The sequence below is a fragment of the Centruroides sculpturatus genome, unplaced genomic scaffold (assembly GCF_000671375.1).
Source record: "Centruroides sculpturatus isolate CEXI.00-Female unplaced genomic scaffold, Cexi_2.0 scaffold487, whole genome shotgun sequence".
Classification (NCBI taxonomy): domain Eukaryota; kingdom Metazoa; phylum Arthropoda; class Arachnida; order Scorpiones; family Buthidae; genus Centruroides; species Centruroides sculpturatus.
In genome coordinates this window covers 213,614-226,521 of record NW_019384719.1, presented here as the reverse complement: position 1 = coordinate 226,521, position 12,908 = coordinate 213,614, and the positions used below count along the sequence as shown (strand labels likewise).

General features: G+C 25.9%; 1 protein-coding gene across 6 annotated transcripts in view; it reads right to left on the bottom strand.

Moving 5' to 3' along the window:
• Window positions 1–12,908, bottom strand: part of LOC111627986 (muscleblind-like protein 1) — a 198,943-nt gene that overhangs the window by 79,084 nt on the left and 106,951 nt on the right. The gene's annotated exons all lie outside the window — the stretch shown is intronic.

Genomic DNA, 12,908 nt, shown 5'->3' with positions numbered 1-12,908 from the left:
TTTAATAGCCATGTCTTATGTAAAGTTGAACATTAATTGAATAGCAACATTTTGCTTAAATATGAACGTGATAAAAGTACAGTAATCTTTCAATGATTGTAAATGTGCTAAATATAATACCTTTGCTAATATATGAATATTTTTTATATTTAAAATTGTATCTATTTTTTAAAATTCTACTACACTTTTTCATGTCATGGAAAACTAACCAACTACTTTATGATGGCTCTATAACAGCGGTCGCCAAACTTTTTTAACCGTCGACCCCCAACCACTTTCCAAAGCCTCACATTGACCCCCACCATAAAGTTTTATTACAAGTGTATGTGTATGAGCAAAAAGAAAAAAAAAAGGTTGTAACCCCTTAGCTGCATCGACCCCTAATCAACCCCCAATGATGTTGCATCGACCACTTTGGCAATCCCTGCTCTATAACAATAAATAATTTTAAAATTGTTACTGTAAATTATAATATTTATTATTCTTTAGAATATAAAAATATATGAGGCTACATGTTTTAATAATGCTTAAATGATTATAAATTATGAATTATCTATACACCTTTATTTCATTAATTTATCTGTACTGCAAAATATTGATATTCTATCAAAATTCAGTGTGCTGTAATTTATTTGTAAGTATTTAACTGTTTCAATTTAATTTTATTTCTATCATATATAATAAAGATATCAATTATTGAGTTAAAAATATTCCTTGTGTACAAAGTCAATAAATAAAATACTCCTTTCAGTCAACAAGTTCTAAGACAGAAGTTGTAAGAAATTATTTATTGGAAGATAAGAAAGTTATACAATACCATCTTCAAAGTATTTTCCTTCTTCAGCTATGCACTTCTGCTAGCATCAGTATCAATGCTGAATGTAGTCAACAAAGCTGTTTTTTGCAACCACCTTCAGAACCACTGTTATGGCTGTTTCAATTTCATCAGATGTGTAACATCAATTTTTCAGTTGTTTCTTCAACCTGGAGGTAGAAAAAATGTCTGCAATGCTAAGTCAGGAGAGTAAGGCAGTTGTAGGAGCAAGAGGGCACACTGTTCCTGGACAAATGCACTGCAACAAGAGTGGACTGATGTGCTGGTACATTGTCATGGTATAGGTGTCACGATTTTGAAGCCCACAATTCTGGTTGTTAATGTCAAATAGTGTCGTAAAAGCATTTTGGAATCTCCATTTTCCATAAAACATGTCACAACATATGACAAGGTTCAAGCAACTATGATGGCAATTCTCAAGATGATTGCAAAAAATGGCTTTGCTGACTGCTTCTAGCAGTGTTGACAGAAGTGCATAGCTGTAGAAGGGACCTTGAAGATAATATTGTATATTTTCTTCCAATAAATAATTTCTTACAACCTCTATCTCAGAAACAATTGACTGCAGGGAGTATTTACTGTATTACATGTAAATTTGGTCTTTTATTATTATATCTACATCTGATATCAATATCATAAAATTTTAATATATAATAAATGTATTAATTTAAATCATCAAACATTAATTTACAAAATTACAAATTCTGTTTATTACAGTAAACTGAAACTGAATAAATACATCTGAACACCAAAAAGCAGCAAATAATGTATATATCTAAACAAAACAAGTGTTTTCTTCTGTTTTAAATGGTCATCTTCAGGTTAGAAGAAATGCAGATAGAAACAAACTTTGCTTGTTTTCTTTCAGAAACAGCTTTCATTTGTTTCTGGAAGAAAATAAGCAAAAATTATTGAGACAACGCTGGGCTGCAATTTTTAACCATATTTTTAACTTATTTCATTTAAAATACATGCTCTCAATCTCAAATTAGTATTGTCTTGCCTTTGTACAACATACTTTTCCTGAAAACAACAGAGTCATTCTGGTCATCTATGTAACTCCATTCTGGGAAAAATTTTTGAATTGAAATCACATAACTTCCAGTCCAGACTAGATGTTCATATATCAGAGTCACCTGTTCCTAAGCTTTCTATATCTGGTCTCAACTTTCATCCAGCTAACATCGTTCTCATGATTAAGGAAGAACAAACAGCCAGTGAGAATTTATAGGTCTACAATTTTCCAAATTGCAGCCCAACAAATAATGATGAATATTAATTTGAAGTAAGAAAATGTACTATTCACCAATTGTTATTCAATTGAACATTTTCACAAATTCCTAAAATATACTGATATTTAAACAAGGTGTATATAAAAAATAATAAGCCAAGAGATTTTGGTAAAATATAAAGAAAACTACTCCACAATATTTGAAAAAAAAATTATCACTAATACTAAATGATTAATGATTCTTTAAAATATCTGCCAAAAGTTTTATTTGTCTTCTTCATGATTTAGACTCCTATTACTTATAACTCAAACAAAAATGATAAGCAATTAATGTGTTCTAACCTTCATTTTTGGCAAAGACTTCATTACAGATAATTAGTAATCAGAAAACTCCTAAGATACAAGAAAAATATCTATGAGTGTAGGTAGTTGAAAAACAAAATCATCAAAAACATTAAAATATTAAATATAAATAAAATATTAAAATTCCATCATATATTGTACTAATTTAAGGCCCTAAAAAAAAAGATGCCTGGGAAAAATTTAAAGTCGTGCCACTTTCAGTATAATTAAATACTCTTGATATTGAAATTTGATAAACAGTGATATACTTAAGCCACAATCTTACTCTCAAAATACAGAAATTGAAAAACCAAGTTTTTTTCTCTTATTATAATTTTGTAAAATTCGTTACTAAAATGTAAATAAATGTAACAAGTAAAATGAACACAATTCAATGACTGTATAATTTTAATAAATCTTTATTTGTTATTGATAGACAATTTAAAAATTTCTCAAAATTTATTGTAGTAAATGATTTCCTGATCTTAAATAGATACATTAAAGCATTTTCAGAAATACATCCTTTGCAATCAATGAAGAATTAGCATAATGATAATGTGATACAGAGGATGTTTATACATTTTCAGAATAATTTTCTCACAATATATTTAATATTTTAAATAATAAGATTTTTTTCTTAAATACTTTATCTGATAGCCTTTTTCTTGGACTATCAATATACATGTGGAATTCCAAGATATGAGTGCATTTTTTATAGTAGTGGTATTTTACTTCTCTTCTCTTCCACTGCTTTCCACAGTCCATCTACTAATGTTCTAAATTTGCATTTAGAAAGAGCATTTTTTTAATGGGACTTTGATAGAATATGGTCAAAAGATACAATCTTGATACCTGTCTCATTAGGTAATTTTTTCAAGAAATTCAGTGTAGATTTGTATGGTTAAATTTAATGGTGTTAAAATGTCATTTTGGTAATATGTAAAATAGATTTTAACATTATTCTTGACCTAACTTTAAGTTTCTATTGTGTGAAATACCAGCAATAATCATAAATGCTTTACTAAAACTTTCTTTGGATTCTTGGAACCAAGTTTGAAAATCTTTTTCTCTCCTTTTATAGTAGTAAATTGATCTTTTCTTCTACAACCAGTTAAGTTGATCTAGACTTCATTAATAATCATAATATATTTCCATCTCTCTCTGGCTAAATGACATTCATAAAGCAGTTTACATTGTGTTCTGCATTTAACAACATGTCTAACAAAAGGTGGTAAAAATTTTGTTTAATGGTATGCTTTAAGATTTAAATCTTTCTTTATCATCTTGTTTACACCTTGTTTGAAAATATAAAGTCTGTAAATATATCTTGATATAGATATATTTACAGACTTTATAATTGTTCTTTGAGTTCATGGATTTTTTTTAAGACCAGAGAACTTTCTTTTGAAATTGTTATAGTAGTATGAACCTTGAAAGTAATATCTCAATAATTATAATGGTAGAGATGAAGGAGACTTATCACATTGCTACTGGTTACAATTCAATGATTTTTGAGACTAGAAGCTCTTTTATGAAGTATGAACCTTCTTTGGATATTCATTTGGAGTTGTTCTAATTGAAAGTAATACATGACAATTTTTCTCTTTATTATTAATAATATAATATTACTTATTTTGCATTTAAATATACTAATTTTATGTTTTCCACATTTTTTTAATTCAAAGTTTGTTTATATATTCCATTTTGAGAGCAGACAATTGTTTGTGTTTCATATAATAATCTGTTGCTAGATATATTCTTTTGAATCACTTTTATTATCTTTTTCAAAACTGTTCTAAAAATGTGTAAACACCCTTTATATATGAGATATATAGTAAAATATAANATAAAAAGGTTGTAACCCCTTAGCTGCATCGACCCCTAATCAACCCCCAATGATGTTGCATCGACCACTTTGGCAATCCCTGCTCTATAACAATAAATAATTTTAAAATTGTTACTGTAAATTATAATATTTATTATTCTTTAGAATATAAAAATATATGAGGCTACATGTTTTAATAATGCTTAAATGATTATAAATTATGAATTATCTATACACCTTTATTTCATTAATTTATCTGTACTGCAAAATATTGATATTCTATCAAAATTCAGTGTGCTGTAATTTATTTGTAAGTATTTAACTGTTTCAATTTAATTTTATTTCTATCATATATAATAAAGATATCAATTATTGAGTTAAAAATATTCCTTGTGTACAAAGTCAATAAATAAAATACTCCTTTCAGTCAACAAGTTCTTATTTATTTCTAATTTAAATTTAAAGAATATAGCCAAGAGTTCTTATAACTAAATTTACTGATTCTACATAAATAAAACATAAGAAATAAATATAAACTTACTATAAAACTATACTGTTCACTATAAATATGCTTTTATATAATATAGGTTACCAATCACAAATTAATAACTATAACATGATATATGTTTTAAGAAATATCAAGGGATCACAAATATAGTAGTCATCACTCATTGCTGCTTTAAATCAAACTTGTTTAAAAATATTTGAGAATTATAAAATTACTGTTAACTTTCACTTTATTCTACTTATAAATTTTAAATAGAATAAATTATAAATTTTCCAATTTTAAAAAACTTTTTTTTTTTTTTAATTTAAAATAAATTTAACAGACTTATATGTAAGAATAAAATCAAACTATAATTTCTAACCAAAACAAAAGGTAATCATAAGTGAATACTATTTTTAATTTGTCAACATAATAGTTACTAATTATGAAGACTTGAATATTTTTAATGAAATGTTCATTATATGCTTTTATTTGCTTTTTACAATTTTTGACATAAAATCTATAAGTTACTAGTGGATTTATATTCACTAATGACAGAGAAGAAATATTGCAAAAATATTACTAAAATTATCACAACATATAGAAATTGTTGAATTGTAATATGAAAAATAAAAAAATTTTATAACTTTCAATAATTTATTTATTGAAAGTTTTGATATGCCAATGACTCAGATAGGCATTGATTAACACAATTTATTAGAATAATGAAAATTCTGTTATTTTGGTGTTATAATTTAAGCAAAAAAGTCAGATTATTTCCTTCATATACATTAATCGAATGATTAAACTGTTTAAAATTTAAATCAACTTCTCAAAGTTTTGATAATAAAACAAATGTTTTATATACCATTTTGAAAATTTCTGTTAGATATATTCTTATATATACACAGTATTGAACCAAATATCTGGATTCCAGAAATTTAGAATTACCAGAAAACCAGCTGTTTTTGAAACTGGTTAGTTTTGAACTTGGCAGGCTGTAATAGAGTTGTAGTTTGCTGTGCAGCTACTTTGTTTTTATTGCGTGACACCAGTTCCAGTGTGACTGCTGGCATAGTGTGTGATAAATATAATTTCATTCTTTATTTTCCATTGTTTTATATTTTGAATTTTCTGGTTTTCTGGACATAGGCTATTGAGCCTCTGTCCAGAAAACCAGAAAATCCAGCAATCTGGACCATTTTTGATCTCAAGTATGCTGGATATTTGGTCTAGTATTGTATATAAATAAAACTTANAATGGGAGTATGTAAAAGGAATATACAGTATATGCTGTAAAAAGAGTAAAATTTATATCAGAATCCAAGATATTTTTATTTTAAAATATTCTAATTAATATTTAAATTTTATAGTTCACATATTATCTTACTAAAATGTAAAAATATTTGATACAATAAAACTATAAATTGTAAATCCAAAACTTGTAAAAGCAATTCATAGCTATGAACAATTTGTTATAGGTAAATTTTCTTTCTTACTTGTTAGTTATTTTCTAATTTATATATATTTACAATATTTACAAGAAAATAAATATTAACAGTTAAAACATTCAATAAAAACTATGTCATCAATATAACTCAAAATTATATGAAATATATATTAAAATATATTCCTTAAATTCTAAATAGATTACAATATTACTTAGTAATGTTGAAATTTTTAAAGCTTTTTAAAATACTAGTATTTTTCTTGCATTTATTGAGTTAGTTTTGGAATTACAACATTATATGTCAAAAACTTTTTATTTCTTATGATTGGTATTTAAGAAAACAACTTATTAATAAAACGGCAAGCATTATCATCATGATAATTCTATAAATGCTAATTTATGTATGACTGAAAATACTATTTGTTACATATTTATAAGTAGTTTCTGAAGCATTTCTAAAATACATAACGGTTATTCATAAATTTATAATTAACATATTTCAATTACATAAACCTTTAAATTTAATTTCTCTTGTTATCTGTTTCATAATATTTTGTAAAGTTTTTAAGAATAACCAATTTCTATTCTTTAATAATACATAATTACTTCAAGTCAAAGAGTTAATTATTTTAATAGCCATGTCTTATGTAAAGTTGAACATTAATTGAATAGCAACATTTTGCTTAAATATGAACGTGATAAAAGTACAGTAATCTTTCAATGATTGTAAATGTGCTAAATATAATACCTTTGCTAATATATGAATATTTTTTATATTTAAAATTGTATCTATTTTTTAAAATTCTACTACACTTTTTCATGTCATGGAAAACTAACCAACTACTTTATGATGGCTCTATAACAGCGGTCGCCAAACTTTTTTAACCGTCGACCCCCAACCACTTTCCAAAGCCTCACATTGACCCCCACCATAAAGTTTTATTACAAGTGTATGTGTATGAGCAAAAAGAAAAAAAAAAGGTTGTAACCCCTTAGCTGCATCGACCCCTAATCAACCCCCAATGATGTTGCATCGACCACTTTGGCAATCCCTGCTCTATAACAATAAATAATTTTAAAATTGTTACTGTAAATTATAATATTTATTATTCTTTAGAATATAAAAATATATGAGGCTACATGTTTTAATAATGCTTAAATGATTATAAATTATGAATTATCTATACACCTTTATTTCATTAATTTATCTGTACTGCAAAATATTGATATTCTATCAAAATTCAGTGTGCTGTAATTTATTTGTAAGTATTTAACTGTTTCAATTTAATTTTATTTCTATCATATATAATAAAGATATCAATTATTGAGTTAAAAATATTCCTTGTGTACAAAGTCAATAAATAAAATACTCCTTTCAGTCAACAAGTTCTAAGACAGAAGTTGTAAGAAATTATTTATTGGAAGATAAGAAAGTTATACAATACCATCTTCAAAGTATTTTCCTTCTTCAGCTATGCACTTCTGCTAGCATCAGTATCAATGCTGAATGTAGTCAACAAAGCTGTTTTTTGCAACCACCTTCAGAACCACTGTTATGGCTGTTTCAATTTCATCAGATGTGTAACATCAATTTTTCAGTTGTTTCTTCAACCTGGAGGTAGAAAAAATGTCTGCAATGCTAAGTCAGGAGAGTAAGGCAGTTGTAGGAGCAAGAGGGCACACTGTTCCTGGACAAATGCACTGCAACAAGAGTGGACTGATGTGCTGGTACATTGTCATGGTATAGGTGTCACGATTTTGAAGCCCACAATTCTGGTTGTTAATGTCAAATAGTGTCGTAAAAGCATTTTGGAATCTCCATTTTCCATAAAACATGTCACAACATATGACAAGGTTCAAGCAACTATGATGGCAATTCTCAAGATGATTGCAAAAAATGGCTTTGCTGACTGCTTCTAGCAGTGTTGACAGAAGTGCATAGCTGTAGAAGGGACCTTGAAGATAATATTGTATATTTTCTTCCAATAAATAATTTCTTACAACCTCTATCTCAGAAACAATTGACTGCAGGGAGTATTTACTGTATTACATGTAAATTTGGTCTTTTATTATTATATCTACATCTGATATCAATATCATAAAATTTTAATATATAATAAATGTATTAATTTAAATCATCAAACATTAATTTACAAAATTACAAATTCTGTTTATTACAGTAAACTGAAACTGAATAAATACATCTGAACACCAAAAAGCAGCAAATAATGTATATATCTAAACAAAACAAGTGTTTTCTTCTGTTTTAAATGGTCATCTTCAGGTTAGAAGAAATGCAGATAGAAACAAACTTTGCTTGTTTTCTTTCAGAAACAGCTTTCATTTGTTTCTGGAAGAAAATAAGCAAAAATTATTGAGACAACGCTGGGCTGCAATTTTTAACCATATTTTTAACTTATTTCATTTAAAATACATGCTCTCAATCTCAAATTAGTATTGTCTTGCCTTTGTACAACATACTTTTCCTGAAAACAACAGAGTCATTCTGGTCATCTATGTAACTCCATTCTGGGAAAAATTTTTGAATTGAAATCACATAACTTCCAGTCCAGACTAGATGTTCATATATCAGAGTCACCTGTTCCTAAGCTTTCTATATCTGGTCTCAACTTTCATCCAGCTAACATCGTTCTCATGATTAAGGAAGAACAAACAGCCAGTGAGAATTTATAGGTCTACAATTTTCCAAATTGCAGCCCAACAAATAATGATGAATATTAATTTGAAGTAAGAAAATGTACTATTCACCAATTGTTATTCAATTGAACATTTTCACAAATTCCTAAAATATACTGATATTTAAACAAGGTGTATATAAAAAATAATAAGCCAAGAGATTTTGGTAAAATATAAAGAAAACTACTCCACAATATTTGAAAAAAAAATTATCACTAATACTAAATGATTAATGATTCTTTAAAATATCTGCCAAAAGTTTTATTTGTCTTCTTCATGATTTAGACTCCTATTACTTATAACTCAAACAAAAATGATAAGCAATTAATGTGTTCTAACCTTCATTTTTGGCAAAGACTTCATTACAGATAATTAGTAATCAGAAAACTCCTAAGATACAAGAAAAATATCTATGAGTGTAGGTAGTTGAAAAACAAAATCATCAAAAACATTAAAATATTAAATATAAATAAAATATTAAAATTCCATCATATATTGTACTAATTTAAGGCCCTAAAAAAAAAGATGCCTGGGAAAAATTTAAAGTCGTGCCACTTTCAGTATAATTAAATACTCTTGATATTGAAATTTGATAAACAGTGATATACTTAAGCCACAATCTTACTCTCAAAATACAGAAATTGAAAAACCAAGTTTTTTTCTCTTATTATAATTTTGTAAAATTCGTTACTAAAATGTAAATAAATGTAACAAGTAAAATGAACACAATTCAATGACTGTATAATTTTAATAAATCTTTATTTGTTATTGATAGACAATTTAAAAATTTCTCAAAATTTATTGTAGTAAATGATTTCCTGATCTTAAATAGATACATTAAAGCATTTTCAGAAATACATCCTTTGCAATCAATGAAGAATTAGCATAATGATAATGTGATACAGAGGATGTTTATACATTTTCAGAATAATTTTCTCACAATATATTTAATATTTTAAATAATAAGATTTTTTTCTTAAATACTTTATCTGATAGCCTTTTTCTTGGACTATCAATATACATGTGGAATTCCAAGATATGAGTGCATTTTTTATAGTAGTGGTATTTTACTTCTCTTCTCTTCCACTGCTTTCCACAGTCCATCTACTAATGTTCTAAATTTGCATTTAGAAAGAGCATTTTTTTAATGGGACTTTGATAGAATATGGTCAAAAGATACAATCTTGATACCTGTCTCATTAGGTAATTTTTTCAAGAAATTCAGTGTAGATTTGTATGGTTAAATTTAATGGTGTTAAAATGTCATTTTGGTAATATGTAAAATAGATTTTAACATTATTCTTGACCTAACTTTAAGTTTCTATTGTGTGAAATACCAGCAATAATCATAAATGCTTTACTAAAACTTTCTTTGGATTCTTGGAACCAAGTTTGAAAATCTTTTTCTCTCCTTTTATAGTAGTAAATTGATCTTTTCTTCTACAACCAGTTAAGTTGATCTAGACTTCATTAATAATCATAATATATTTCCATCTCTCTCTGGCTAAATGACATTCATAAAGCAGTTTACATTGTGTTCTGCATTTAACAACATGTCTAACAAAAGGTGGTAAAAATTTTGTTTAATGGTATGCTTTAAGATTTAAATCTTTCTTTATCATCTTGTTTACACCTTGTTTGAAAATATAAAGTCTGTAAATATATCTTGATATAGATATATTTACAGACTTTATAATTGTTCTTTGAGTTCATGGATTTTTTTTAAGACCAGAGAACTTTCTTTTGAAATTGTTATAGTAGTATGAACCTTGAAAGTAATATCTCAATAATTATAATGGTAGAGATGAAGGAGACTTATCACATTGCTACTGGTTACAATTCAATGATTTTTGAGACTAGAAGCTCTTTTATGAAGTATGAACCTTCTTTGGATATTCATTTGGAGTTGTTCTAATTGAAAGTAATACATGACAATTTTTCTCTTTATTATTAATAATATAATATTACTTATTTTGCATTTAAATATACTAATTTTATGTTTTCCACATTTTTTTAATTCAAAGTTTGTTTATATATTCCATTTTGAGAGCAGACAATTGTTTGTGTTTCATATAATAATCTGTTGCTAGATATATTCTTTTGAATCACTTTTATTATCTTTTTCAAAACTGTTCTAAAAATGTGTAAACACCCTTTATATATGAGATATATAGTAAAATATAATACAATAAATATAAATCAATAAATAAACAACAATAAACAAAATTATACAACGATTATGTATATAAAAAAAATTATTGTTATACTTTATGATATAACAATAAAAGAACAAATATGAAATATGAAAAAAATTTAATTATTGTAAAAGATGAAAATAAAAAGTATACAAAGTCATATTTTTTTACTTTCATTTATTAAATGACATATTTGTTTGCAATTATAAAAGGTGATCCTATTCTCCAATGTTAGTTCTATAATAAATATCATAAAACAATTTTTACATTTCCAAAAGCTTTGTGATATAACTTATTACACAATAAAAATAGGAAATACTTTATATAGATTGCAGAAAAATAAATCTAAAATGAATTACTGCTGTTTTTATCTTATACAATTAATCTTAAAAAAAACATCATATTACATTTATTATGAAATAATTAATAAGCCTACAGTCATTTAATATGCAATATTTCTGTGAAAAAGTTTACATTGCAATTTTTACAGGAAATGTTTTCTCTTGTAACATCAAAAGTGATTGCAAAAATGAAAATAAACCAACTCTATAACAGTAGTTATAACAACAATTCTGTATATGACTCAGACTTGATCTAGTAACTAGGAAGAACATTCACTATTGTTTAAAGCTAATGTAACAATCATAAAGCAAGATATGCTAAGAGAGAATATAGAAAAAAATGGATTCTAAGATTAAGGTATTTGCTCATGTGACAAAAGAGAATCTCATACTGAGTACTTAATATCATAATGTATCACATAATTCATAGTGCATAAATCATGTTTGAAGACTTATTATTGTTTCATATGTTTATTAATGTTTATCACTTCATTTTGTAATTACATTTAAACATTAGAATGTACATTCCACTGGTATAAATTCAATCTACTACATTTGCTAATCATTTTTGACTGAGAGTGGGCATTTAAGACACCTGAAAATGTTAGCAAGCAAAAATTAAAGCAATTGCTGGAGAAATAATGTGTCTTATTGTATTAAGTTTATTTCCATGTTCTTGGAATGTATCCTGCCAAATTTTATATATTTCTACAGATAATTTGTATTACTTTATGCAAATCTTTGTTTAGGTATGCTCTCTAGAAACACAACTCTTACATAAATTATGAATATACTACTGTACTACAACTGCTTACCTTAACAATTTTGAATTAGCTCATCTTCAGATGCCAAACATGTTTAAATGCATATTTTAAAATTTCAAAATTTAAATCAAAAAGAATTTTATTGTATTGTAATTGTAACTGATGTTAACATGTTTACTTGACAATGTATTACAATCTAACAATATTTGTTTGTTTCTTTTTTTAATTTCAGTTTCAAAAATCTTTGATTAATTCTCAATTTTAGCTATCAGACTCCTAAAGTAACAATGGACCTTTTAGGTTGAGATGTGTTTAGTCTACTGAAACAATAACAGATTTGTAAAGATCAGCTTTTATGCTTAAACACATTAAGACATGTTGAATTTTTATTAAGAACCCAATCAAGCAGTGCAGACTAACTTTTTTCTATAAATTGAAGTTAATGTTGATTTATTCATCTTAATATACTTTCAGTGAAACTTATTTCACAGGACTGCAGGAAAAATATATAAGAATCTGCTTTAACTCCAATAAAGCAAATTTTGTTATTTTAAGAAATTGGAGTTAAATTCATTATTTGTGGAAAAATTTATGTAATAATGCAAATAACCTAAATTTTTTTTACAAAACTTTGTTAATATCCATTGATCTAAACTGAAAATTAAATAAAAATTTATACTTATTTTTCTCAAAGTAAAAATTTTAATTTGAAAAAAATCTTTTTGAATTTCCACCTTGAAA